The sequence below is a fragment of the Dendrobates tinctorius genome, unplaced genomic scaffold, assembly GCF_039654945.1.
Source record: "Dendrobates tinctorius isolate UK_male_01 unplaced genomic scaffold, ASM3965494v1 ptg000014l, whole genome shotgun sequence".
Taxonomy (NCBI): Eukaryota; Metazoa; Chordata; class Amphibia; order Anura; family Dendrobatidae; genus Dendrobates; species Dendrobates tinctorius.
Window position 1 is genome coordinate 16,673,371 of NW_027361682.1, and position 26,367 is coordinate 16,699,737.

Genomic DNA, 26,367 nt, shown 5'->3' on the forward strand with positions numbered 1-26,367 from the left:
ATATAATTATATACAGGAGATACCCAGGTTATGCCAGCTGTACATATATAATTATATACAGGAGATACCAGCTGTACATATATAATTATATACAGAAGATGCCCAGGTTATTCCAGCTGTTCATATAATATTATATACAGGAGATACCCAGGTTATACCAGATATACATATATAATTATATACAGGAGATACCAGCTGTACATATATAATTATATACCGAGAATACCCAGGTTATATCAGCTGTACATATATAATTATATACAGGAGATACCCAAATTATACCAGCTGTACACATATAATTCTATGCAAAGGATACCCAGGTTATACCAGCTGTACGTATATAATTATATACAGGAGATACCCAGGTTATACCAGTTGTACATATTTAATTACATAAAGGAGATACCCCAGTTATACCAGCTGTACATATATAATTATATACAGGAGATACCCAGGTTATACCAGCTGTGCATATATAATTATACATATGAGATGCCCAAGTTGTACCAGCGGTCCATGTAAAATTGTACACAAGGACATAAACATCTTCTCTAAATACAAATAAGATACATGAGTAGTAGCAGAACATGAACATTTTGATACCCCCTGAGAGAAGCATAAAATAGGGGCAGAGACCCTGATTCCCGTAATTTGCCACTTACCGGGCTGCTGGCTGCAGTTTTGATAAAACAATTTTCACCTGCTGCATATCTATAATTTCTCTGAATGCTGGGCTCTTTATAACTCTGCTCATATCACTGATTGGCATTTTTCCATGTATACTGTGCCTAAGAAGAAAGTAACCAATCAGTGGTCAAGGTGGGGTTATAGAGTATCTTTACTCCTTAGAATGTGCAATAAACTCCTTCACTCCTGACGAGCACCTGGGTTGTCAACTATAATATTTATCACCACTCTATAGTAATAAATAAGATGTTTTCATTAACTCCGGAACTATGCTAGACTATCTTTGAAATTACTATAAACTCCTTCACCCCTAGACCAGCAGGGATGGTAAAATTACACTTCTTAATATTCTAAATAACTTTAGATATTACACTTACACTCCTCAACATCCCATAGAAATAAAAAAAAGTATTATCATTTACCATTATGGACTGGAATTTTACAATAAAACTCTTAACTCCACCTAGACCACCAAGGATGGTATAATGAAACCCTTCATTACTCTAGACCACCTGGGATTTTACCATTAAACTCTATATACTGTATATGTACTAAAACAATCTAATTCCAAACTCGTAACTATTGTTGACTACTAGGGAAGTTATAGGAGACTTTCCAATCCCAGACCACCAAGGATGGTACAATTTATTTCACTACTCTAGGCCACCTGGGATATTACCATTACACTTATAATAAAAAAAGAAGTTATCATTAACTACTTTACTATGTTTGGCTACTCTGGAACTTAAAATAAACCCGTCCGTCTCTCTAGACTACTAAGGGTGGCAACGTTAAATTCCGTACTCTAGATCACCAGGAATCGTGCCATGGACTAATTAATACTCTAAGGTAATAAAAAAGATATGCTGCATGTAATAAAAAAGATTAATTATCATCAGCTTTTTTAAACCTTTCACTCCCCCTAGGCCATGAAGTGTTTTTACGATATACATTTAACCACTCTAGACCACCAGGACTGATACAAATGTAGGAGAAGTGTGGCAACCCATGAATATGTGGACTTAATGCTCCAAGCGCGACATATCCTATATTCTCATGAATTAGAATTAGGGGACCATCAAATTCTCAGAAAATAAAGCTGCACCATTCATGTGTCTGTAAAGGGCTGATGTCATACCCGATGCTGGGTATAGGGTTTGCCAAACCAGGATATTGCCCACAAACCAGGGAACTCTAGGAGAAAAATAAAGTCATGCAGTATTATTCAGTTTGGTGGCATTATTTGGGCACTATGCCAGTAATATGTGGAATTCTATTTGGAGCATTATATAGCAGTAATATCATCTTGCTACTATATGGCGGCATTATATTGTGCTAATTAAAAATATCAAGCTGGGAGCCCTACCTGGCTTTCATTGACCATCCACAAATTTGGGCTGCTTAATAATAGTCGCCCGCCATGAGAATTATACACGGTGCCGGGGATATCATGCGCTATATTGTACAGATCCACAAAGGCTTCACTTTCCAAAAGAGACTTTATTTTGTAATCATTCTGAGTTGCTGAACCCCCAAAGTGATTAATGTAGATTTGGGGGTCGGCCACTCGTTAGCAGAATGAAATATTCATCTTTAAATAAGTCACTAAATAAATTGTATATTTTACATCATATTACAAAATACATTCCATAGACTTTATTCTGCATAGAGCGCACAGCAGACCAACCTTCCCTGACCACTGGCCAACATATGGATATACTATGGGGCATCAATTTAAAGGGGGATTCCACCTACTCTCAAAAATATATCTTTTTTTATGTAAAGTGACCAACAGGGAGTGCTTTGCATATTAAACCACATTAATTAGAGCACATTTATGTTATATGAGATTTATAGGGTGACATGGAGGAGGAGATCAGCCATTTTTTTTTCCATTCTTTTACACATTTTCCAAAATTTCTAAAATGTGTAACATTTAGGACATGCTTGGATTTGGCCAACAGTTTGGGAAAAAGGAGGTAAAGGTTAAAATACAGGATGTAGGATATGGGATCAATACCCCTTTAAGAGTGCCAATTATGATAGCAGCTGCATAAAAAAAGGGGCATCTGAAGGGGGCGATTGGATGATTGACGGCTAGACTTAAATTAACTCAAAATCAAGGGTATCCCACATTAAACAAAAAAATGACACGTGACATTGTTGTAGAAGTTGTCATTTCCCTTCGCCATGCCCCTTTATGGCAAACCCTACCCCTCCTGGGACAATGCAATGGGTAATTTGAGTTTTAGAATTGAAGCAAACTCCTCTTTTTTCAGTTCCAGGCTTTGAGAAGACAAATTAGGTTGAGCCTTAATTTAGTTGATGGGCTTCAATTGTCACTTTAATTGTGCCACTTATGGTCGTGGTCAATGGTTCTGGACCAAAAGACACTAAGTCCTCCAGGTGACTCAGTCCATGTATATAGTGGGATTTTCCATGTTTTGAATATTGTGTAATTCTTGCGTACATCCATCATCTTCTGTAAGGTTCCAGGTGAATATGGATTTGTTTTCAGTCCTGTGATGTTTCCTTATAAAAAATTGTCTGGAAGCGTCTATTGTAATATTTTTTTCACAAACAAAACAGATAATAAAGAGCAAATCCAGTCACATAATCATTGTCTGTTCAGATTCATGAAACTAGCCATAGATAATAGTATTATAGCAGTTATATTCTTGTACATAGGGGTAGTATTATAGCAGTTATATTCTTGTACATAGGGGGCAATATTATGGTAGTTATATTCTTGTACATAGGGTCAGTATTATAGTAGTTATATTCTTGTATATAGGGGTAGTATTATAGCAGTTATATTCTTGTAAATAGGGTGCAGTATTATGGTAGTTATATTCTTTTACATAGGGAGCAGTATTATAGTAGTTATATTCTTATACATGGGGGCAGTATTATAGTAGTTATATTCTTAGAATCATAGAATCGTAGAGTTGGAAGTGACCTCCTGGGCCATCTGGTCCAACCCCCTGCTCAAATCATCCCAGTCAGATGTCTGTCCAGCCTCTGTTTGAAGACTTCCATTGAAGGAGAACTCGCCACTTCTCGTGGCAGCCTGTTCCACTCATTGATCACTCTAACTGTCAAAAAGTTTTTTCTAATATCTAATCTGTGTCTCCTCCCATTCAGTTTCATCCCATTGCTTCTAGTCTTTCCTTGTGCAAAGACTACATAGGGTCAGTATTACAGGGTCAGTACATAGGGTCAGTATTATAGTAGTTATATTCTTGTACATAGGGTCAGTATTATAGTAGTTATATTCTTGTATATAGTGGGAAGTATTAAAGTAGCTATATTCTTGTACATAGATGTAGTATTATAGTAGTTATGTTCTTGTACATAGGGGGCAGTATTATAGTAGTTATATTCTTATATGTAGGACAGTATTATGGTAGTTATATTCTTGTACATAGGGTCAGTATTATAGTAGTTATATTCTTGTACATAGGGTCAGTATTATAGTAGTTATATTCTTGTATATAGTGGGAAGTATTAAAGTAGTTATATTCTTGTACGTAGATGTAGTATTATAGTAGTTATGTTCTTGTACATAAGGGGCAGTATTATAGCAGTTATATTCTTGTTCATAGGAGCAGTAATATAGTAGCTATATTCTTGTATATAGGAGCAGTATTATAGTAGTTATATTCTTGTACATAGGGGCAGTATTATACTAGGTATATTCTTGTACATATGGGGCAGTATTATAGTAGTTATATTCTTGTACATAGGGGCAGTATTATAGTAGTTATATTCTTGTACATAGGGGCAGTATTATAGTAGTTATATTCTTGTACATAGGGTCAGTATTATAGTAGTTATATTCTTGTATATAGTGGGAAGTATTAAAGTAGTTATATTCTTGTACGTAGATGTAGTATTATAGTAGTTATGTTCTTGTACATAAGGGGCAGTATTATAGCAGTTATATTCTTGTTCATAGGAGCAGTAATATAGTAGCTATATTCTTGTATATAGGAGCAGTATTATAGTAGTTATATTCTTGTACATGGGGGCAGTATTATAGTAGTTATATTCTTGTACATAGGGGCAGTACTATAGTAGTTATATTCTTGTACATAGGGGCAGTATTATAGTAGTTATATTTTTGTACATGGGGCAGTATTATAGTACTTATATTCTTGTACATAGGGACAGTATTATAGTAGTTATATTCTTGTACATGGGGGCAGTATTATAGTAGTTGTACGTTTTGTACAGGGGCAGTATTATAGTAGTTATATTCTTGTATAAAGGGACAGTATTATAGTAGTTATATTCTTGTACATAGGGACAGTATTATGGTAGTTGTACTTTTGTACATGGGGCAGTATTATAGTAGTTATATTCTTGTACATAGGGGCAGTATTGTAGTAGTTATATTCTTGTACATAGGGACAGTATTATAGTAGTTATATTTTTGTACATAGGAGCAGTATTATAGTAGTTATATTCTTGTACATAGGGACAGTATTATAGTAGTAATATTCTTGTACATAGGGGGCAGTATTATAGTAGCTATATTCTTGTACATAGGGGCAGTATTATAGTAGTTATATTCTTGTACTTGGGGCAGTATTATAGTAGTTATATTCTTGTACATAGGGAGCAGTATTATAGTAGTTATATTCTTGTACATAGGGGCAGTATTATAGTAGTTATATTCTTGTACATAGGAGCAGTATTATAGTAGTTATATTGTACATAAGGGCAGTATTATAGTAGTTATATTCTTGTACATAGGAGGCAGTATTATAGTAGTTATATTCTTGTACATAGGGGCAGTTTTATAGTAGTTATATTCTTGTACAAAGCAGCAGTGTTATAGTAGTTATATTCTTGTACATAGGAACAGTATTATATTAGTTGTATTGTTGTATATAGGGGCAGTAATATAGTAGTTATATTCTTGTATACAGAGGGCGGTGTTATGGTATATTATAGAATACATGGGACAATCATATATATCAGTCCTAACTTACCACGTTATGGATGTTTCTCTCTCATTTTATCCATTGCTATTATAACCCTATTGTTGGATAAAATCCCGCTATTACTGTATTTCTCTCACTTTGGGTTTGAGCACCATGAGAAGTTATCATGTTGTAAATTTCTACACTGTTGTGTGCACAGAAACAAAGGATGTGTAAGCATTGGATGACAATTGGCTCAAGGTAAATGTTTCCCTGATATTGATTTCCCTTTTAAAGCAAGAATTTCTTTTTAGCAAAATGTAGTGACTGGAATTACTCTTTATTTTAATATCTCAAATGTATTCTGTCTTTATTGATTTCGGTATTATTTAGTTAACATTATGGCAGATTTTATATTATATCTTTCATGGTATTGGCACCTTTATATGGAGTCCCTTTTATAAAATCCATTGGCGTCATTGTTGTATTAATATCATTACATTCCGACACTGATACGCCAATATTACATAATTTAAAGCTTCCCGCATAGTCATCCATATTTCAGACTCAACGCATTTCACAGCCTTTTTATACTCTTGAAATGAGGTAGTGAGTGAATTTTCCCTGTAGGGGAGAAAGGTTCTTCATTCAAGCAGGAGATGTCTCTGTAAAAAAATAGGTGATTCCCTGTGAAAGAAAAAAAAAATGATTAGTACCAAGGGGAAAGAACACATATTAAAAAAAAAATCAGGTTTTTTTTTTAAGGAAGCTGATATTTGGCCACTGTACGTTCGTATTGGAGCACTGTATGGCAATAATTTTGTGCCACTGGTATATAGGCACTGTAAAGAATACTATTTTGCTGTGTTTAATGGTATCTACAATGTATGGCATCTTTATTAGATTAAAGCTGTAATTTTGCCAATAGAGTTTGATATTTGAGCACTGTATGGCGGTATTTGTATACATACGGTGTGTATGGCATTGTTACTTAGGTACTATACAGAATATTAGTTTTGCTGCACATGGTGATACTAGCAATATGCATCATTGTCATTGAATTACTATATACGGTAAGTACAGTATGTAGCAGGAATTCATTGCATTTTGGTATTTGAGCCCCCTATGGTGGTATTTACTTGGCCTTGTATGGCTCTGCTGATGTGGTGCTACGTTACAGAATATTATTATTGAAGATAATGTCAATTTCAGTCATTTATAACAATGTTATTAGATTTCTATGGTTTTTACTTAATGTATTTTTGCATTTGAGCACTGTATAGCAGTATTAATTGTGTGGCACTGCTATTTAAGTACTATAAAGAATATAATTTTTTCAGTTTATATCAATGTCAAAAACGTATAGCGCTATTATCGGATTAATTTATTATGTGTGTGTGGAAATGTTATTTAGTTATTGTATTTTGGCATTTGAGTCCTCTATGGTGGTATTTATTAAAGTTGTGTGTGGTATTTCTACATAGGTATTATGGTATATAGAATATTATTTTTGCAGTTTATATTGGTGTCAGCAATCTATAGCAACGTTATTTGATTATCTGTACGGAGCTGTTATTTGGTCAAATTATTTTGGCAATGGCAGTCTTTACCTGGGGATACTCGGTACCGGGCCGGTTCTTAACGGGAAATAAAGTTTATAAGAGATGATTCGTGACGCCACCTGTGGTATTCGGCAAATAGGAGATGTTAGCTGACGCTGCTTGAGGAGACCGCTGGGGATGATGTTGATGCAGCAGAGTTGTTACAGCTCTCCACAGGTAGAGCTAAACCCCAGGGCAGTTGTAGTATGATACAATGGTAATTATGGTCGTTGTAGTGCAGGACAAGTGATGCAGTAAATAAATTGGAGGAAACAGCAGTGTGCAGTCTTCACAGGTTTTACTCACAGTTCTGATGTTAGAATCCCCTGCCGGGGTGCTGTGTCCTCAGGGTCGGTGGTCCAGCCAACTCTCAAGTAATTTGGGGTACACCGTGTCAGAACCCTCTTCAGATGAGATGTTCCTTTCCTGGCCTTCTCACTGCGCTGGCTCCCTCCTCTCCTGCCCTGCGCCTTCACACACAGTGTCCCAAGCCAGCAGCCTTGGATCTTGTCGGGCAACTTGCTCTAGGTCCCCTAGATCCAATCCGGCTGCCTTTTCAGCAAATGTGTTGGATGTGGCTGCAGCACATACAGATACTGCAACCTCCGGTTAGCTAGCTGAGTCCTTAGTTTCTCTACTAGTCTGGGGCCGTTCCCCTAACTGCGACCTTGTCCCTCCACCCGACTATGGTCGGCGTGGATACGGGCCCCACGGGTGGATTCCTTACTACCCGTGCCCCTAAGACCCCTTCTTTCTCTCTTCCACTGAAGCTTATCTTTCTGTTCTTCTGTATTTCCTTTCTCTCTTTCCACTGACTGCTGGTCAAGGGCTGAGCTCCTCACTGCTCAAGTCTCCAGCACCAACTACTGACTCACGCTCTCACTGTCACTTCCTTCAGCTCTTCCCCTGCTGCTTTCTCCACCCACACCCTCTGCCTAGCTCTGAAAGGTCTGGTGTTGGAAGCAAGTGTGTGAGTTCTGTGTGGTGCCCCTCCTTACCTGAGAGTGGAATACCACTCCTCTGGATGAGGTGCAGTACCTTTGTGGCGACTGAACTCTCAGGGGCTCCACAGAGGACTATGGGGAGTTTATTATACTATATGGAGAACTATGGGTGCATTATACTCTATGGAGGACTATGGGGGTTTATTATACTATATGGAGGACTATAGGATGCATTTTACTTTATGGAGGACTATGGGTACTGCATTATTCTGTGTGGAGGACTTTGGAGGGTGCATTATTCTAAAAGGGTGACTATTAGGGCACATTATACTATGTGGATGACTATTGGGGTGCATTATGCTACATGGAGGACTATGGGGAGTAGAGTATGCTATATGGAGGGCTATGAGGAGTGCATTCTACTATATGGAGGACTATGGGGTGCATTTTTCTATATGGAGGACTATGGGTAGGGCATTATTCAATATAAAGGACTATTAGAGTACATCATACTGTATGGAGGAATATGGGGCGCATTATAGAGTGTATTATACTATATGGAGGACAATGGGTAGTACATTATTCTATATGGAGGACTATTAGGGTGCATTATACTATATGGAGGACTATGGGATGCATTATACTATATGAAGGACTATGGGGCCCATTATAGTTTTTGGAGAGCTTTGTGGGGGCTATTATAATATTTGGCGGGCTATGTGGGGCCATTATAATATTTGGAAGGCTATGTGAGAGCCTTAATACTTCATGGAGGGCTATATGGGGGGCAATTATGCTGTATGAAAGCAATTATGCAGTGGGAAGGTTTGTGTGGGGTCTGTCATACTGTGCGGAGGGCTGTGTGGGGGCCATTATACGGTTTGGGGGGCTCGCATGGGCCATTATATAATATGTAGGCCCATTATACTGCATGGAGGGCTGTGTGATGGGCAGAGTTGGTGGACCATTCTGTGTTCACCATCCTTTGCCTGGGAAGTTGAGCTGAGGTAAAGTAGGGTGATCATACTGTGTGTGTGGGGAGGGGGGTGCTGTGGAGGAATTCACTGTGGGTGTATCGTACTCTGTTTGGGGGACACATTTGTTGGCATCATACTTTATGGGTGGAATGTAACAGGAATCTAGGGCTTCAGTACGAGGAACGTTGCTTTGTAAAGGTTGCAAAGTTGTCAGATCTGCTATTCTGTGACCCCACTGAATATAATTATTATTATTTTTTTTGGGGGGGGCAATTGGAACTTCTGCTCTGGGGCCATATTTCTATGTACGTCCTTGGGGATGCGTTTTCTGTAAAAGGTACTGCACAGGTTAACATCCAACAAGACACCCACCCTGCAGATGGATAGCGTTTACACTTTTTTTTAACCCTTAAAATGAACCCACACTGCGGCCACCCTTAAAGAACCTTTCTTTTATGTCAGCCTTTCTTAACCATTTATTTTTCTTTCGAATTACAACACTAATTTTCCGCTTACATCTATTTCCAGAAGTTCCCCCGCTCCCGCTCGTCCATCTTTGAGCCCACAATTCAATTTTGGTACTTCTCGGTAATCTGATCCAGTAACATTGGACTCAACGTAATCGGGTTTGTGGGTGATAATAATATTTAAGGACACAGAGGGCAGAGACTGCGGCCAGGAGGAGGGAGGAAATTACTGGCACGGCTCCTTCAACGATTGTATGGCTAATTTGCTTATTTAAAGGGGAAGTACAATTTTTTGGGAACCTCTACGGATCCTATTCATGAACCCTATTTTATCTTTTACAATCTCAGACCATAATATGGTGAGAGGCCAGTTACAAATATCTCTGCTTGCTGTCAGTGAATGGACCACCGCGATCGCATCTAGAGGCTGAAAACCTAAGCGAAGTAAGAGCTGCATATTTGTTACAATTGCATCCAGTTTAGACAATCCTCTGGGAGATAAATACATGATCAGTGGCAGATCTGCGGTTTGTTACAATGTATCAGTGCAGGCTGATGCCTCTATCATCCATCGCGAACATCCCGTCCTTGTGAATATTTCATGAGCCTGTATCAGCCTTTCAGGTCATCACAATCCTCCTCCCCGTACCGGAGAGGAAGCAATTACTTGCCGCTTGATGCAGAGCTTTGTGTTTGCTTTGCAATGCTCTGCAGAATAACATCACGCTGCGGAATTACAAGGACGCGTTCTGCTAGACCTTGTTACTGCGGCGCTTTCTGGACGCCGCTAACCTGACTACATCTCAGCGGATGTACCTGATCGCTGCTCTGCAGAGAGAACGTTCCGTGTATCCACTGCTGCTCCGCTCAGTGGGGAAACATGGCGGAATGTAGGATTAGGCTCCTCTGCTCATCTAAAGGGGAATGCCATGTTATCTAATTGCCCTATTAATCAGGAGACCGTTATTCAGGGCCATATACAATTTTGATGACTTGTACGCAGAACCATTATTTGGGGGGGAATATATTATGATTGCAAGCTGAGAACCAAAATAGGTGCGAACACTGTATATAGGGCTGGTATTAAAGACAGAAAACAGAGCAACAGTCTTGCAGGCCCCCTAAGGATGGGGGCCCTAATTGGTTAACTAAAGGTTATTAGCATTATTTAGAGCGTTATGGCGGTCATATTCAGAAATTCATTTGAAGTATTTTGTAGCACTATATGGCAGTATTGTTTAGATAATATTTACATATATTGTGGATCTTATATGTTATATGGGATATGTATAGCAGTATTATTTTATCATTATATGGGGGTGTTATATGGCATATGTATAACAGTATTATTTTATCATTATATGGGAGTGTTATATGGCATATGTATAGTAGTATTATCTTAGCATTATATGGGGGTGTTATATGGCATATGTATAGTAGTATTATCTTAGCATTATATGGGGGTGTTATATGGCATATGTATAGCAGTATTATCTTATCATTATATTAGGTGTTATATGGCATATGTATAGTAGTATTATTTTATCATTATATGGGAGTGTTATATGGCATATGTATAGTAGTATTATTTTATCATTATATGGGAGTGTTATATGGCTTATGTATAGTAGTATTATTTTATCATTATATGGGAGCGTTATATGGCATATGTATAGTAGTATTATCTTAGCATTATATGGGGGTCTTATATGGCATATGTATAGTAGTATTATCTTAGCATTATATGGGGGTGTTATATGGAATATATAAAGTAGTTTTATGTTATTATATGGAGGTGTTATATGGCATATGTATAGCAGTATTATCTTAGCAATATATGGGGGTGTTATATGGCATATGTATAGTAGTATTATTTTATCATTATATGGGATTGTTATATGGCATATGTATAGTAGTATTATCTTAGCATTTTATGGGGGTGTTATATGGCATATGTATAGCAGTATTATCTTAGCAATATATGGGGGTGTTATATGGCATATGTATAGTAGTATTATCTTATGATTATATGGGAGTGTTATATGCCATATGTATAGTAGTATTATCTTATTATATGGGAGTATTATATGGAATATGTATAGTAGTATTATCTTAGCAATATATGGGGGTGTTATATGGCATATGTATAGTAGTATTATTTTATCATTATATGGGAGTGTTATATGGAATATGTATAGTAGTATTATCTTCGCATTTTGTGTGGTGGTGTTATATGAAATAGGTATAGCAGTATTATCTTATTATTACAAGGAGGTATTACATGGGATGTTAACTTGAGAAGAAAGTCACAATATCACAGTAGCTACTTCATGGAACGTTTCTCTTTTTTACATAATTGAATCAAGGCTATATATAGACCATATAATACTGTCAGTGTTATATACAATATGCAATGCTTTAGTACTGACTCTCCTCTGTTTATATTGGCAGTATTATTTGGATACTATAGAAATTGACTATTTAAACATGGTCTAGCGGTATTATTTTATATACTTAATGGCGGCATTCACATTTAAAGCTTCTTCTTGGCTTGTTGCACGGGGCACTAATTTTTAGAAAAGTGTCCGTGACTACTGTAAAGTCTCACCTCCCCACTTTAGTGGATAATGTTACCAACAAGCTAAATACGGACCCCTTCTTCCAAACAGATCTTCATAGTAACAATATGCTACACTATCATCAGTGACATTTAAACAAAAATCCTTGTTTTTAAAAAAACAAAAGAATATTATTTTGCAGCAAATCTCTAATAAATGTCAAGTAACACAATCTTTTCTACTCTATTCCCGTTCAGAGTGTCATTCGGCTGGTTGCCAACGAGTGATGCATTGTGGGAGCTCAGAGAACAGTTACATGGAGCTGAGCGCTAAGGTCACATGACTACCTGGGCAGTGTAGAACACTAAGTCAGTCGCTAAGGGCGACCAATAGAATCCTGAGTGTAGCAAAGTACTCAACATTCCAAGGGATGTTGATTCAAGTGGAGGTGCTCTTTAAATGGACATTCCCTTTAAGTGGTTGAGCCATGTCCGCTGATTACAAAGTCATTAATTTTACAGAGCGGAACGCTTGATTACAATGACGTTATAAATGTTATTCACGTTTCTAATTCACATCCCGCACGTCTTAAAGTGTCCAAGCTGGAGAGCCGGAGAGATTAGCGTGTGGTTGTAAATTAATATTTCATAGAAAAGTAAATCACACAGGTATTATCCTGGCTGCTTCTTCAAGATATGCTTAAGGAGCTGAAGTGGATGCATTTCCAGTAATATATTAATTATCTCCTGTTTTACCTATTACTTAGGATCTGTCAGTATTCCGGCAGACCTGTCAGGTCCTCATGTTCAGCCATACGGAGGGTAATAAATGAGTCATAATGGATTTTTCCTGGCAAATGCTCCGCCTCTGAGCAGGTATGCAAATGAGCTCCATTTTTGGATGCAGAGCTCCAAACCCCCCTTGCACAAGCTAAACATTTCCTGGTACATCATCATCGCAGCTTTCTAAAGATGTCCATTAACAAAAATCTATATATATTTTAATCCCTGCTCACGCTGTATGTTAATTACCATTCTGGAGTCAAAGGGGTGGAGCCATTAAGGAAAGAAATGCTTAAAAGCCCCCAACTTATGATTTGATTGACATCCCTGAGGAAAAGGGCACCTCATCTTAAGCCCACCTAAAATTCTGCACATGCACCATTGTGCACTGTTGCCTTCTAGTTCCTAACACACATGCACACCCAACTTTACTGAGCATGCACTGGAATGAGCAGATAACGGTTTATGAGCATGATTTCAGACAAGCTTGAAAAGACATAACCTGCATTCAGAGGCATCAATCAAGCCAGAATGGCGGGTTTTGATCATGGCCATCCTTGACTTTTCTCCAGGGCATGAAGGTAATTTACATATGAAGGCTTTTTTTAAAGAACATATTATATTAACTTTAAAAAAAGTAAAGTAACAAGGAAGTTACGGCGGATTGGGGACATAAAACCAGGTTCCTTTCAATTTTGCAATTCTTGTAACCTGCAGCCATCACTAGGGGGAGTTAAGAGGCTTTGTGTATACAGGTTTCTTACTCCCTAACCTCCCTCTAGTGATAGCTGCATGCACATGTATGGCTCAATCAACCTTCCAGACGCCAAATCTATTGTGTGTTCAACTTTAAAGCTACACTGCTCAAAAATACCCCATCTGTTATGAATGAGTAACCGTAGGAGGCAAAAGCAGAAATACAAGCTAAGTCCAGAAAACCAGAGAAGTTGGCAACTATCAGATTGCAGACCCCTGAACCTATCAACACAACTAGCAGTAGCCGTGGGGGGTTCCTACGATGCCCTAGACCCCTTGATCACAGCCGGAGAAATACATAGGCCTAAAGAAAGAAAAGGGAAATCTAAACTGCCCCAGAGCAGACCCCAAAGCAATAGGCAGCCCCCAACATATAATGACGGTGAAGCAAGATGAAAATACTAACACAGACAGAAAGATAGACTGAGCAAAGATGGGGCCCCAAAACTACCAAGATAGGAAAGGACAGGAAGGCTGCTGTCTGCAATATGCCAAAACCCTATCAAAGACATAAGCCAACCAGCTGATATGAAAAAGGCCCTGAAGCAGCTAGGCTTCAAAAACTGAATCAGCACTCAGGTATTTTCAGAAGACAGAGCTAAATGAATTCAGCACACCCCAGCAGGGAATGGCAGAAATCCAGAAAAACAAAGCAAAAACAAAGTCAAAGCACAAAAGCAAAAGGCCGAGCAGCAAACTTAGCTTTGGAGGAGCAGGAATTCAGACTGGTCTCCAAGGATCCCACAGAGAAATCACCCGCAGGGCAGAAGGGCGTCGGCAGCATTATATCCAGTCCGTAACTCCACTCAGCGAGTCACAATCATCAGCCTCAGGTGTTTGACAATCAGGCTCACTACCTTTCTTTACCAGAAGAGGGAGTTCCTCGGGCCTCAGTAATGAAGGGGAAAATGAACTCACAACACCCATCCTAGGTATCACTGAATTAAATGTTCCAGTTACAAATCTTTACTCATTACATAGTGGAATGCATTGAGAACAATAAAAGATAAAAATGATCAATGTAGATCAAAATTAATATCCCATGGAGGTCTGGAATTGGAATAATACTCAAAATCAAAGTGGAAAATCAAATTACAGGATGATCTAAAAATACCTCAAGACAAGAAAATGATGCTCAGTAGTGTGTGTGGCCTCCACGTGCCTGTATGACCTCCCTACAATGTTTAGACATGGTCCTGATGAGGCGGCGGATGTTCTGAGGGATCTCCTCCCAGACCTGAACTAAAGCATCAGTCAACTCCTGGACAGTCTGTGGTGCAATGTGACATTGGTGAATGGAATGAGACATGATGTCCCAGATGTGCCCGATTGGATTCAGGTCTGGGGAATGAGCATGCGAGTCCATAACACCAACACCTTCATGATGCAGGAACTGCTAAAACACTTCAGCCACATGAGGCCTAGCAATGTCATGCATCAGAAGGTACCAAGGACCCAGTGCACCTGCATATGGTCTCGCAATGGGTCTCAGGATCTCATCCTGGTACCTAATGGCAGTCAGGGTACCTTTGGCTAGTGCATGGAGGACTGTGCAGCCCTCCAAAGAAATGTCCCCTCACACTATTACTGACCCTGTGCCAAAGCGGTCATTCTTGAGGATGATCCAGGCAGCAGAACGTTCTTCACGACATTTCCATACTCTGTCACGTCTGTGACATGTGGTCAGTGTGATTCTGCTCTCATCCGTGAAGCGCACATGGAGCCAATGTCGAATCTGCCAATTTTGGTGATCTCTGGCAAGTGCAAATTGGCTGTAAGCTCAGCACCCACTTGTGGATGTCGGGCTCTCATACCACCCTCATGGAGTCTGTTTCTGATAGTTTGAGCAGACACATGGATGTTATGGCCCGCTGGAGGTCATTTTAAAAGGCTGTGGCACTGCTCCTCTGGTTCCTCCTTGCAGAAAAGAGGAGGTAACTGTCGTGTTGCTGGGTTGTTGCCCTCCTATGGCCCCCTCCACGTCTCCTGGTGTACTGGCCTGTCTCCTGGTATTTGCTCCCTGCTCTGGACATTCTGCAGACACAGCTACCCTTCTTGCCACAGCTCACATTGATGTGCCATCCTGAATGAGCTGCACTACCTGTGCAACTTCTGTGGGTTGCTACTGTACCTTTAGGTTTTACAACAGTGACAAAATGCAAACGTGACCAAAAGAATGAGAACAGAGAAATGGTCTGTGGTCACCCCCTGTAGAACCACTCCTTTATAGGGATTGTCTTGCTGATTGCCTATCATTTCTACCTGTTGTCTGTTCCATTTGTACAACAGCATCAGAAACTGATTGATAGTCATTGTTGCTTCATAACTTGACAGGTTGATTTCACAGAAGTGTGATTGACTTGGAGTTACAATGTGCTGTTTAAGTGTTTCCTTTATTTTTTTGAGCAGTGTATATTGTAGCTGAATTTGTCATTGATTAGGAATGTAGCACACATTCAAAATTATATCTCAGCGAATTGACAATTATTTTAGAATAGGAAACTGTAAAGATGCGACCAGCGGCGTCAAATTGTAGCTTTCGTAACGAAATAATTATCTTGATGAATGCATTTTTATGGGGTAATTATAGCTCTTGTGTAATTGCGGCAGCACAGAGGCACAATTTGTGGTAACCTCAGCGTGGGTCATTAAATTATATATTGCCGGCCACCCAAAAGCCTTCTGCTAGGTCTCCAATTCGTTTTTTATTTTACTTTTTTTTAATTATTTTTGGCTTCATACTATTATTTAAAGGGCCGGTACATCTTTAAATAAAAAAGTTAAAATGTTTCTATGTGTCAGTCTTAACTGTCATTCTGTAATTCAAGTCATGTTAATGCCTCTTTCCTGCTTCATCTCTTGGTGGTCCATTCGGAAAACAGTTATAATCTTGCCTCCTTAACGATAGGCTAATTAAATTTTACAGCACATTGAAAAGTGACAGCACGCTGAAGCTAATCGGGAGACGAGCTAGAAGATAGTTGGGCAAGTCATTTCAGCAAGCGGTTCTATTATTATATGTGACAGAACGCTTTACAGGCTGTGGGTGGCAATTCATAGAAAGTCTTCGGAGATGGTGTTCGCAGTTATAATTGCAGCTGGAAATATCTATCTCAGTGACAATGTGATCATAACGATCCTCTATATACAGCAACAGCCGCCGTACCTCTAATCGGAAAGTCAGTACCTCCAACATGGGAAAGTAAGTACACCCCAAAGAAAATAGCTTAAGCAATAGTGAACACGCAACACCAAACTTTCCTTTATGTAAATAACAGACGTTTTCAAGAAGCATATAAACTTGTAGGGTCGATGCCTGAGTCTCAACTCATGGTCACACTGATCATATGTCCCATGTCTTATAGCTTCTTGGTGATCCTGTGATCATTCATGCTGATCAAGTCACTTGTCTCCCAGTTCTTTGTTCCTGTTGAAAAACTGGTCAGCAAGGTCCATATCTTATCATGAAAGTTGTTTGATAGTCTTCTGTGAGGGTCTAGCATCAATATCCGATGGCTTATTGGTCAACCTTGGTGATCCTGTGATCATTCATGCTGATTGAGTGACTTATCTCCCAATTCTTAATTCATATTGACAAATTGGTCAGCAGGGTCCATATCTGATCATGAAAGTTGTTTCGTATTCTTCTGTGAGGGTCTAACATCTTTATCTAATGGTTTATTGGTCGACCTTGGTGATCTTGTGGTCACTTATGCTGATCAAGTGATTTGTCTCTTAATTGGTAATCCAGTAGTCCCTGTTGATAAATTCGTCCTTTTCCCATGATCATGATTATTTCTTGCTCTTCCTTAGTGATCCAGTAGTCAGTCATAGTGATTGAGTGTCCTGCCTCTCAACTGGTGACCTGTTGCTTAGTTCAGCAATGTCTATATCTGATTAAGAGAGGGTCTTATGTTCTTCTAAGGATATAGTATCCATATCTGATGGCTTATTGGTCATCCTATGGTCATTCATGGTGATCAAGTGATTTGTCTCTCACATGGTTACCCAGTAGTCCCTGATAACAAATTGATCTTTCTTCCATGATCATAAGGATCTTACAGGCTTGGCAATTCAGCAGTCAATCATGGTGATCAAGAGGTTTAATTATCATCTGTTGATCCACTGCTTAGTTCCTCTTGACAAATTATTAAGTCCCCCACGATTATATATCTATATCTGATGATTTCTTGATCATTCATGGAGATCATGTGGTTAGTCTCCAAATTGGTCATCCAATGCTTAGTGCATTCATCCAATGCATGTTGGTCCCACATGCTTTATGCATCCATTAGCCCTCTGTGTCTGTACTGTTACACACTTAACAATATGGCTGGTCCATACAATCAGGGCAATTGTCACCACCCACCTTTCGTGTCTACCTCTTTCCTCATAGACTGTAAGCTTGCGAGCAGGGCCCTCTTTCCTCTTGGTATCTGTTATGATCTATGTGATTATTTTTATGCTGTAATGTCTATTGTCTGTACAAATCCCCTCTGAAATGTAAAGTGCTGCGGAATATGTCGGCGCTATAGAAATAAAATTTATTATTATTATTATATTAGTTTCTCATGACAAATTGATCCTTTCTCTATGCTCATTTTTGTATCTCTGATAATTAATTGGTCATCCTTGGTGATCCTGCAGTCAGTCATGGAGATCGAGTGGTTTTCTCCTTCATTTAGCAATCCAGTGGTTAGCTCCTCTTGACAAACTGATCCTTTGCCTATGATACCGTGTCTCTATCTGATCATTTATTTCTCATCTTGGCTGATCCAGCAGTCATGATATACGAGTGACCTGTCTTCCATTTGGTCATCCAGTGCTTAAGGCCCCATCACACACAGCGAGATCGCTAGTGAGATCGCTGATGGTGACACCTATCAGCGATCGGCCCCCCCGGCGGCTATCGCTGATTATGCAGGAATGTCCTGGGCCATTTTTTGATCGTTGGTCTCCCGCTGGCCAGCATGCATTGCTGCGTGTGGCAGCGGGAGACCAACAATCAGCGACGCTGAGAGCTGGTTTCCAAGGTAAACAGTGGGTAGCTAAGAGCCGCACGGCTCTTAGATACCCGCTGTTTACCTTGGATACCAGCTTACTCGCTGGTCCTGATCGCTGATGAGTCTGTCTATGTGACAAGTCACCAGCGATCAGCTATGTCCCAGTGATCCCATCCACGTCGGATCTCTGGTGGGATCGCTGGGACATTGGACGGGGCCTTTAGTTCCACTTGGAAAAAAATGGTCCTTCCCTGTTGTTTAGATATTATCAAATGGTTTATTTGCCATCCTTGGTGAACCAGGCCTGCCCCGAGATTTCTCTAAGCGATAAATCTTGTTGTGTTCATGTGGCTAGAAAGTGATAATGGACCCTCTAGTATGAGATACCCTGTCTAGTGTGACAATCCCGTGACCGCTTACTATACTTACCTCTGCATTGTACTAGTCCTTGCAGGTCACTAGGAGCCTCTATATCCAGAAACTTCCAAATTCTCATGAATATTCCTATTTTGCACAGAAGTTCAATAAAACGGGCAGTTTTTCCTCCAAGAGTAGCAGGAAGATGAAACCAGTCAGCCATTGTGAACTTCCAGAGCTGAGGTCACCCAGTCACCACTGATACACACTGTGTACACTGTGGGCTCTTTTCTACCTTATTTCCTTCTCCTCTTTCAGGTTATCGATCCTTCTGTGTTCTGTGCGTGTTAGTACAAAAGGGGAAAAGACTTTAAGGCTGCGTTCACACGTCGCTTTTTTTCACGTTTTCGCGGCAGTTTTTAATGCGTGATTTTGACACGAAAACGCAAAAAAACAGCATCCCATGCATTCCTATGGGATTCCACAATGCTGTGCTAATGCTGTGGATTTTCCCGCGGCGGAATCGCATCGCGGAAAAATCCGCAACATGCTCATTATTTTGCGGAATCCCGGGGATTCCGCCCACATAGGAATGCATTGTTCTGCTTACTTTCCGCATGTGGCTGTGCCCACCATGCGAAAAGTAAGCAGAACATTTGCGGATGGAACCCACGGTCCGGAGGAGAGGAGACTGTCCTCCAGGCTTTGGGTACCATATCCCTGTAAAAAATAGAATTAAAATAAAAAAAATCGGGTTATATTCACCTTCCAATGTCCCGTGCAGCGTCCCCAGCCTTCAGCGATGCACGCGGCAGGTCCTGTTCCCAGTAATGCATTGCGATGACGACCTTTGCTGACGTCGCTGTCTCGCGATGCTGTAGCGGTCTCGCGAGATCGCGACGTCATCAAAGGTCATTGCCGCAATGCATCACTGGGAACGGGACCTGTCGGAGCATCGCGATGATCGGGAACGCTCCGCGGGACATCGGAAGGTGAATATAACACGATTTTTTTAAATTATTTTTAACATTAGATCTTTTTACTACTGATGCCGCATAGGCAGCCTCAATAGTAAAAAGTTGGTCACACTTGTCAAGCACTATGTTTGATGAGTGTGACCAACCTGTCAATCAGTTCTCCAAGCGATGCTACAAATCGCTTGGAGAACGCTAGCATTCTGCAAGCTAATTACGTTTGCTCGAATTTAAAATGCGATTTTCCCGCGGAATGGAATTCCGGAATTCTCACTACGTGTGAACTTAGCCTTACAGTACAGATAAGTTACATTTACAAAACAGCATATTTTGTAAATGCTATTTGCATTTTTCATTCTTGGGGCTCCTGGCCCTTTAAATTGTACAGAATGTCAGCTCTTGTCTGTCGCTCATCGCCTTTGACACTGAGATGTCTACATTTCCTCTCACTGAGCAAAGATGGAAAAGTAGAAGAGGCGTAAAATCCTATTAGATTTGATATTGATTAGCAGTAGCTCAGCTGGAAAGTGGCCGAGATCGTTGTGTTTTACCACTTCAGCGAAATACTTTTCATCTGAGAGATAGCGGGCATCTGTCTATCTCATTCTTATCATCTATCTATTTATCTATCTATCTACCTATTTATCTATCTTTCTATCAGTTATGGTACCTATCTATCTATATATTAATCTATTATCTATTTTTCAATTACCTATCAATATATTAATTTGTTATCTATCTTTTTATCTGTCTATCCCATATCTATCTATCTATCTATCTATCTCATTCTTATCATCTATCTATTTATCTATATATCTCTCTCATATCTAAAGGCCCTGTCACACTAAGAGATCGCGCCAGCGAGATCGCTCTGTGTGACGGGGATCAGCGACCGGCCCCCCTGCCGGTTATCGCTGATCTTGCTCGAGCGGCCTGGGCCATTTTTCGATTGCTGGTCATCCCGCTGCCCAGCACGCATCGCTGGACGCTGGTTGTTAATGTAAACATCCGGTATCCAGGAGCCGCGGCTCCTCGATACCCGATGTTTACCTAGGAAACCAGCGTGTACGCCGGTTCTCAAGGTAAACAGCGGGTAACCAGGAGTCGTGCGGCTCCTGGATACCCAACATTTACATTAACAACCAGCGTCCAGCGTCGCTGGTCCTGATCGCTGGGGCTGTCTATGTGACAGCTCACCAGCGATCAGCCTAACGATGTCCCAGCAATGCCATCCATGTCGGATCGTTGGTGGGATCGCTGGGACATCGTTTAGTGTGAAGGGGCCTTAACTATCTATCTATATATCTACAATCTATTATCTACTATCTATCTATCTATCTATCTATCGATCTATCTATCTATCTATCTATCCCACATCTATTATTTATCTATCTACTATGTATCTATTTTCTATCTATCTAGTAATTCCCTATCGACCTATCATGATCTGTTGAAATTAAATAATAAGTCCATATTTATTACCCCTTCATACCCCCTCCACAGATCTTCTATATCCCAGGCCCCTCATGGGGGATAAGAGGGCCGAGTCATCTGTTCTATCTAGCATGATAAGCACTGAAGTAGTTAAATCCATGGATTTCCAATATCTCCCACTGCAGTAAATTCCAGATGATTCCGGCTGCATAACTACAGATAGACTGGCAGGAAGCCAGGTTATATATAGAGCTGGTGTGTATATATATATATATATATGTATATCTATCTGTTGTCGCTGACTTAATTGATCCAACTCGCACACGGACACCTCTAGAATAGTGACACTGACGGCTGCAGGGGAGAGTGAGACACTTTGCCTTCTAGGAAGGAATACACTTATAGCAGAGAACTGTGGTCCGATCATTGTATTCTGAAACGTTTTATGACTTTCTAATATACTTTGTATACCAGATCTTCACCATTTTCAAGTTCTCTGCTTGCTGTCAGTGAATGTGAACATTCATGTGTGCCAGCATAGGCCCAGCACTTCTCACAGCTGAAGGTCTGTTACAATTAAATCCGGTGTGGACACATCAGTATCACTAATCTCTTTCCAGTCCCGATGTGCAAGAAAAATGTATTGAAGTGTTTAGCTGACAGAGGATTGTATAGACGGTATACAATTGTAACAAACCCTCAGCTGTGAGAAGTACCAAGTTCCGGTACATCTTCAGTCTCTGAAAACAAATGGGAATTTTCCCATTTTGTGACTGAAGAGATCTTGATGTACGATATAGATATACGGTATAAGTCAAACGGTTGCACATGCAATAGTTTTCCTTGCTCCTATTGGAATGTGCACATTGTGGATTTTCACTGGAGACAACAAAATCACGAAGAAAGAAAAACATGGAAACAAGAAGTAAAGAAACACGTGTGAAACAAATAGAATATGTGAAGCAAACTGAGGGTCTCCCTTTTATTTCGATGATGATTTTTCATCCCCTTTCTCTCCAGCACCTTCATTCGGTCATCACCAGGAATGGCCTCCACTATTTCTGAAGATGTCCCCAGAGGTGCTGAGCAGTTGTTGCTGCTTTTCCTTAACTCTGTGTTCAACTCATCCCAAACCATCTCCATTGGGTTGAGGTCCGGTGATTGTGGAGGCCATGACAGCTTTCCTTCTTGGTCACATAGACCTCATGTAGCCTGGAGGGGTTTTGGGTTATTATGCTGCTGCAACACAAATGATGGTCCCACTAAGTGCAAACCAGATGGGATGTAGCCGATGTAGACTCTTGTGGTGGCCATTCTGGGTAATGTGGTGTTGTCATGTCCTGGTACTATGTATGGAGATGGGAGATTGTTTGTTACTTGAAATTATGATGTTTCACTACCCTGCTGGATTTGAGGACTGAATCTAAAGACTGTTGTTGCACATTTCTTGGCATCGGTTTAACTGGTGACGCCCCCGGATTTGTCCCTTTGGTGTGGCCACCTTGTAGACTCTAAGGAACCATGTTATTATTATTATTTATTATTATAACGCCATTTAATCCATGGTGCTTTACATATGAGGAGGTGTACAATACAAGTCACAACTGGTACAGGAGGAGAGAGGACCCTGCCTGCGAGGGCTCACAATCTACAAGGGATGGGTGAGGATACAGTAGGCAGGGTAGAGCTGGTTATGCAGTGGTTTGGTGGATCGGTGGTTACTGCAGGTTTTAGGGTTGTCAGAAGATGGAGGTCTTCAGGTTCTTTTTGAAGGTTTCCATTGTAGGCGAGAGTCTGATACATTGTGGTAGAGAGTTCCAGAGTAGGTGGGATGCTCAGGAGAAATCTTGTATGTGATTGTGGGAAGAGAAGATAAGAGGGGAGTCGAGAAGGAGATCTTGTGAGGATCGGAGGTTGCATGCAGGTAAGAACCGGGAGACTAGGTCACAGATGTATGGAAGACACAGGTTGTGGATGGCTTCGTATGTTATGGTCAGGGTTTTGAACTGGAGTCTTTGGGTAATGGGGAGCCAGCACAGGGATTGACAGAGGGGAGAGGCTGGGGAATAGCGGGGGGGGGGAACAGGTGGATTAGTCGGGCAGCAGAGCTTAGAATAGATTGGAGGGGTGCAAGAGTGTTAGAGGGGAGGCCATAGAACAAGAGGTTGCAGAAGTCAAGGCGGGAGATAATGAGGGCATGGATCCGGGAAATATTTTTGAGTTGAAGGTGGCATGAAGTGGAAAGGGTTTGGATATGTGGTTTGAAGGAGAGATCTGGGTCAAGGATTACCCAAAGCCAGTGAGCTTGTGGGACAGGGGAAAGTGAGCAGCTATTTACTTTAATGGATAGGTCCGTTGGGGGGGGAGTCGAGTGAGATGGGGGGAAAATGATGAATTCTGTTTTGTCCATATTAAGTTTTAGAAATCTAGAGGAGAAGGATGAAATAGCGGACAGACATTGTGGGATTCTGGTTAGTAGGGAGGTGATATCTGGTCCAGAGAGGTAGATCTGTGTGTCATCAGCATAGAGGTGATACTAAAAGCTGTGAGATTCTATGAACTGTCCCAGGCCGAAGGTGTAAATGACTAAATGGGACTCCAACAGATAGAAAGCGAAGTGAGGAGGTGGCGTGCAAGTGGGATACGCTGAATGTCCAATCTATTAAGTATGATGCAATCCAAGATAGGGCCAAGTCTGTGATGCCAAGAGATCAGAGGGTTTGTAGTAATAGAGAATGGTCCTCTGTGTCAAAGGCAGAGGACAAGTCCAGGAGGAAGAGGACAGAGTAGCGCTGATTGGCTTTGGTGGTTAATAGGTCATTGGTGACTTTAGTTAGGGCAGGTTCAGTGAAGTGATGAGGTCGGAAGCCAGATTGTAAGAGGTTGAAGAGGGAGCAGGAAGAGAGGTTGGAGGACAGTTCAAGATGGACGTGTTGTTCCAGTATTTTTAAGGCATAGGGGAGAAGTGATATGGGGCGATAGCTAGATACAGAGGATGGGTCAAGAGAGGGCTTTTTGAGGATGAGTGTGATTGAGGCATGTTTGAAGCATGAGGGGAAAACGCCAGTTGTTAGTGATAGGTTGAAGATACAGGTTAGTTTTGGGATGTAGACTGTGGGGAGGTTTGGATGAAGTGGGATGAAATCGGGTCAAGTGCACAGGTGGTGAGATGTTATCTTGAGAGTAGAGTGGACAGTCGATATTCTGTAATGGTGGAGAAGTTGGTTTTGGAGGAGGAGGGCTGAGAAGTTAGGAGGATGGGCTCTGGGGGATGTCGACCAAAGCTTTCTCTGATGTTATCAATCTTCTGATTGAAGAATGAGGCAAAGTCTTCAGATGAGATGAGTGGAAATGGAGGAGGTGCTGTGGAAGGGAGAAGAGAATTGAAAGTGTTGAATAGCTGGGAGGATATGAGAGATAACAAGTAGGTTTGTTTTGCGGCAGCAAGTGTGGTCTTGAAAATAGTGAGGCACTGTTTGAATGAGATGAAGTGCTCGTTGGAGTGAGATCTTGTCCATTTCCGCTCAGCAACCCTAGAAGCCTGCCTCAGTTCTTTGGTCAGGCTGGTGTGCCGGGTTGTCTGTTGATTTTGCAAGCTTTGGTATGTGTGAGAGGGGCGACTGATTCCAGAGCTGCAGCTATTGTTGTGTTATATAAAGCTGCAGCAGCATCCACATTGTGCAAGGAACTTATGTCTGTAAGAGACAGAAGGGATTCAGAGAGTGAGTGTAGATCGAGGTGTTTAAGATTTCTGTGTGGGTGAGCAAGTTTGTGGAGTGGGGATTGTGGACAAGGACAGGAAAGGGAAGAGGAGAGGAAAGGGAAGAGAAGGTAAGGAGGTTGGGGTCAGAAGGATGGAGCTGCAAGTTAGAGAGGTTAGATACGGAGCAGAGGCGGATGAAGATGAGGTCCAATGTGTGGTCATCTTTGTGAGTGGCTGCAGAAGACCACTGAGCGAGGCTGAAGGAGTAAGTGGGAGATAGAAGTTTAGTGGCAGCTGAGAGGAAAGTGCTAATAGAGATATTGAAGTTGTTCATGATGATAGCGGGGATATCAGTGGAGAGGAAAAGTAGCCAGGTAGTGAAGTGGTCTACGAAGGCTGTGGCTGGCACTGGGGGGCGAAAAATGACAGCTATTTGGAGGTTGAAGGGGGAGTAGATGCACACAGAGTGCACCTCAAAGGAAGGGAGGGTAACAGAGGGTGACTTGGGATTTGGGTGAAGGAGCAGTTATCTGACAGGAGAAAACCAACTCCTCCGCCATGCTTGCTGCTTTAGCGGGGGATGTAGGAAAGGTGGAATCCACCATGCGAAAGTGCAGCTGGTGAGACTGTCTCAGAGGGGGTTAGCCAGGTTTCAGTGATGGCGAGGAAGGTAAATTTGTTAGTAATAAAAAGATCATGGATGTAAAAAACTTTGTTCCAGACAGAGCGAACTTTCCATAAAGCTCCTGCTAGTGGGACTGGGGAAGCGGGGGCTGGGCAAATGGGTATAAGGTTAGTAGGGAGGTAGAAATGACTGTGGGGATGTGATGAGGAGGACCACGATTTGGAGAGATATCACCGACAGTGAGGAGAAGCAGAGACAGTGACTTCAGGTGGGAGCAGGAAAGAGCATGAGGGGGTTGTCTGTGTTTGGAGACCGAGGATTGTATGTTGAGGAACAGTGCTGAGGAGTAGGTGAGATGGATGGGAAGGATGGAGGGAGAGATGACCAGTCCATTACTAGGTGCAGGGATTATGGGGACCATATGTACTTTTAATATTATATTCTCCCAGTCTCAATAAAAGTTGTTGGATTGTTCATCGGCCTGCTGTCCCTGCCAACTCTGTCACACACCCCGTCACACATACCTCCCTTCCATGCTTCATGGTGGGCACCACAAAAGTAGAAACCATCC

General features: G+C 41.0%; 1 protein-coding gene across 1 annotated transcript in view; it reads right to left on the reverse strand.

Moving 5' to 3' along the window:
• Nucleotides 1-2,172: 2,172 nt before the first annotated feature.
• The window catches only part of LOC141072435 (urotensin-2 receptor-like), a 56,743-nt gene continuing 32,548 nt past the window's right edge, over nucleotides 2,173-26,367 (reverse strand). Inside the window, exon 2 of the mRNA XM_073559705.1 lies at nucleotides 2,173-6,302. The gene's annotated coding sequence lies outside the window, so the exon portion shown is untranslated. The remainder of the gene's footprint in view (nucleotides 6,303-26,367) is intronic.